At 38.5% G+C, this 3823-nt stretch overlaps 1 pseudogene; it reads left to right on the forward strand.

Annotated features, from left to right (window-relative positions):
- The first annotated feature begins 2904 nt into the window (after nt 1–2904).
- Nucleotides 2905–3038, forward strand: LOC101116955 (thymosin beta-4-like; annotated as a pseudogene).
- The last annotated feature ends 785 nt before the right edge of the window (nt 3039–3823 follow it).

Below are 3823 nucleotides of genomic sequence, written 5' to 3' on the forward strand. Positions count from 1 at the left end.
CTGTGGAAAATTCTGAAACAGATGGGAATACCAGACCATCTGACCTGCTTCTTGAGAAACCTATATGCAGGTCAGGAAGCAACAGTTAGAACTGGACATGGAACAACAGACTGCTTCCAAATAGGAAAAGGAGTACGTCAAGGCTGTATATTGTCACCCTGCTTATTTAACTTATATGCTGAGTACATCATGAGAAACGCTGGGCTGGAAGAAGCACAAGCTGAATTCAAGATTGCTCGGAGAAATATCAATACTCTCAGATATGCAGATGACACCACCCTTATGGCAGAAAGTATAGAAGAACTAAAGAGCCTCTTGATGAAAGTGAAAGAGGAGAGCGAAAAAGTTGACTTAAAGCTCAACATTTAGAAAACTAAGATCATGGCATTCGGTCCCATCACTTCATGGGAAATAGATGAGCAAACATTGGACACAGTGGCTGACTTTATTTTACTGGGCTCCGAAATCACTGCAGATGGTGACTGCAGCCATGAAATTGAAAGACGCTTACTCCTTGGAAGGAAAATTATGACCAACCTAAACAGCATATTCAAAAGCAGAGGCATCACTTTGCCAACGAAGGTCTATCTAGTCAGGGCTATGGTTTTTCCTGTGGTCATGTATGGATGTGAGAATTGGACTGTGAAGAAAGCTGAGTGCCAAAGAATTGATAGTTTTGAACTGTGGTGTTGGAGAAGACTCTTGAGAGACCCTTGGACTGCAAGGAGATCCAACCAGTCCATCCTAAAGGAGATCAGTCCTGGCTGTTCATTGGAAGGACTAATGTTGAAGCTGAAACTCCAATACTTTGGCCACTTAATGTGAAGATCATTGGAAAAGACCCTGATGCTGGGAAAGATTGAAAGCAGGAGGAAAAGGGGATAACAGAAGATGAGTTGGTTGGATGGCATCACTGACTCAGTGGACATGGTTTTGGGTAAATTCCGGGAGTTGGTGATAGACAGGCAGGCCTGGTGTGCTGCTGTTCATGGGGTTGCAAAAAATCAGAAGTGACTGAGCGACTGAAGTGAAGTGAACTGAACTGAACTGAGTAGGTTATAAAAATGAAAATTCAAGGAGTAATAAAAAACTTAAACTTTTAAAAATATTAAAAATTAATAATAATAAAAATATAGCTAGAAATTTCTCTGGGGCTCTTATGGGCACTGTGAGGTCAGTTCTGTTTCAGATTGTTCCTTGTTTCAGCTTGCACTTGTTCTCAAGGTCTATAGGCCCCTTCCCATGCTTTGTCAATGTTAATGACAGGGTTTTAATCTTTGCACCTGTTACTTTCAGAGCAGTTCCCTCTTCTTTGTTTATTTTGGCTTCTTCTGTTTGCAAGTCTTTTCGGCATCTAATTTCTGCCCTGACACAAGAGGGCAAAGATGGCCACTTATTTAGGCTGAGTTGTTCAGTTGTGTTTTGGAGAGGGAGGTACATTGCAAACAAATATCACTGGTGTGTGGGGGAAGTGCTCACAATGTATGGACCACACTAGGTTTGCCCCAGCTCAAAGCAGGATGTGGTTTCTGGGTGTATACTGCTCAGGCTCCAGGGTACTCTGCACAGCACTGTTCAAAATGGACCCTGCATTTCATACACTTCCTAGGTCTAAGCCACTCGAGTTCAGGTTCTTGAGTACTCTGCAAGGGTACAGATTCAGTTGGGCGTGCGTTTTGTGCACTTCTGAGGTCTGAGCAGCTCAGGCAACCAGGTCCTTGGTGGATACACTGTCCCAGGTGGTCCATGCATGTTAATCACCTCCCTGGCCTAGCCTCTCAGTTTCCTGGGTGTGCCACGAGAGCACCGTCTCAGGCATGCCATGTGTCTCCTCTGGGGAGCTGATCTCAGGTTGTGACTCTCCTGGCAGATGTCAACCATCCAGGATCCCAGGAAGATATGGTTATCAGCTAGAAGCCTGCTCATAGTTTGGTGCAGGATGCCAGTTTTGGGGGCCGAGATTGATGAATTTATGGGGGAAAAAGTGGTCTCCCCATCCTATTTCTCTGCCGTCTTGGAACCACACCTCAGAAATGTCATATTTTTGAAGTGAATGATGTCATTGGTAGAATCACTGAAGCAAAGACTCTCATTTTCTAAGACACAAATCAATGCTATTCAAAATTTCTTTTTTTCCAAGTTAGTCCAGTTAATGTTTTCTTCTACTTTGAAAAAAAAAATTTTACACTTTTGTTCAAGGCTTTCAAGTTGGTGACAAAATCAGGATTACTTTTTAAGTTCTATCATTTGGAAAACAAGTCAAATATTCATGATGTTCTTTTACCATTGATGCAGTTTTAATTTTGACATTAGGTGATTTTTTTTTTTTTTTTTTTGCTGCATACAGTAGTAAGAATTTTTCCACAGAAGAATGGTTGGCTCTATGCATCTCATTAATGTCAGTGTGTAAAAAATTTGAAAGGGTAGGAACTTTATCATGTTTTCCATTTGTGATATTTTCCTTTGTTATATCAGAACTGATAGAGAAATAGAAGATACATATAATGTCAATGAAACACCACATTTTTTAATTTTTATCAATAAGAAATTATTTGAGCATAATGTACATTATATGACATCTCAAAATAGTTTAATGTAAAATGACTTTATAACCTGACATAACATTTATATTAATGCGCAAAATTATCAAGGAAAGAGAAAAGTATTTTTGATGACTATTTCTTGGAGAAACAAAACTAATACATATAGAAATTTCATAATTTGTACTCCAAATAAATATCAAAATAATAAGCTTGGAGGACTTGTACTTGCTTAGAGAAATTAAGACTTTGTTTAAAATAGCTAAAATATAGCAGTTGAAATAATACACATCGGCACTCGGTTGTGGCCACAGTGCAGACCAGACTTTAATCGCTAGGAACTTGCTCCACACCTTCTGCAACCATGTCTGACAAACCTGATATGGCTGAGATTGAGAAGTTTGATAAATCAGATTCAAGAAAACAGAAACGCAAAAGAAAGATTCACTGCCTTCAAAAGAAACGATTGAACAGGAGAAGCAAGCAGGCGAGTTGTAATGAAGTATGCACTGCCAGTATGCACTGCACATTCCACAAGCATTGCCTTCTTATTTTAGTTCTTTTAGCTGTTTAATTTTGTAAGACGCAAGCAGGTTGGATCGAGTTTAAATGACTGTGCTACCCTTTTTCACATCAAACAATGGAGAATTGCTGACAAGATATGCCCATTCCTGCCTCTCCCATCTGCCTGTGTGGCTGGCAGGGAAGGAAAAGAATTTGCATGTTGGTGAAAGAGGCAGCTGGGTGGGACAACAGTGAAATCTAGAGTAAAAAGCTGGTCCTAGGTGTTCTGCGGGCTGTAAAATGCAGTTTAATCAGAGTGTTTTTTTTTTGTTGCTGTTGTTGTTCAAATGATTTTAATTATTGGAATGCACATTTTTATGCAAATAAAAAGTTTTAAAACCTGGGAAAAAATCATACACATAAAAATTCTTTTCTTTCATCTTGATCAGTATGTAATCTTGCTATGTTTATCACTATCAGAAGTGCCAGACATTTAAAAAAGTTAACTTTTTAGAACTTTATAGTTCTAAAGAACTATAGTTCTATAGTTCTAACTTTATAGTTCTAATGGTCTATAGACCATTTTAGATTTCACAGAATGACAATGATTATACAGTTTTTAAAAAGTGCTTGCATCAAATAGTCTGTTGTTGCTTTATTAGCTTTTACTCTTACATATGGCATTTCTTCAATTGCTAATGTACTTTTGGCAAATATGTAAAAATGATTTTCTCTAATGGTATGAGTATCAGGATTTTAATATTCCAAAATTGGTTTAA

This window comes from Ovis aries, chromosome 1 (genome assembly GCF_016772045.2).
Source record: "Ovis aries strain OAR_USU_Benz2616 breed Rambouillet chromosome 1, ARS-UI_Ramb_v3.0, whole genome shotgun sequence".
NCBI classification, from domain to species: Eukaryota; Metazoa; Chordata; class Mammalia; order Artiodactyla; family Bovidae; genus Ovis; species Ovis aries.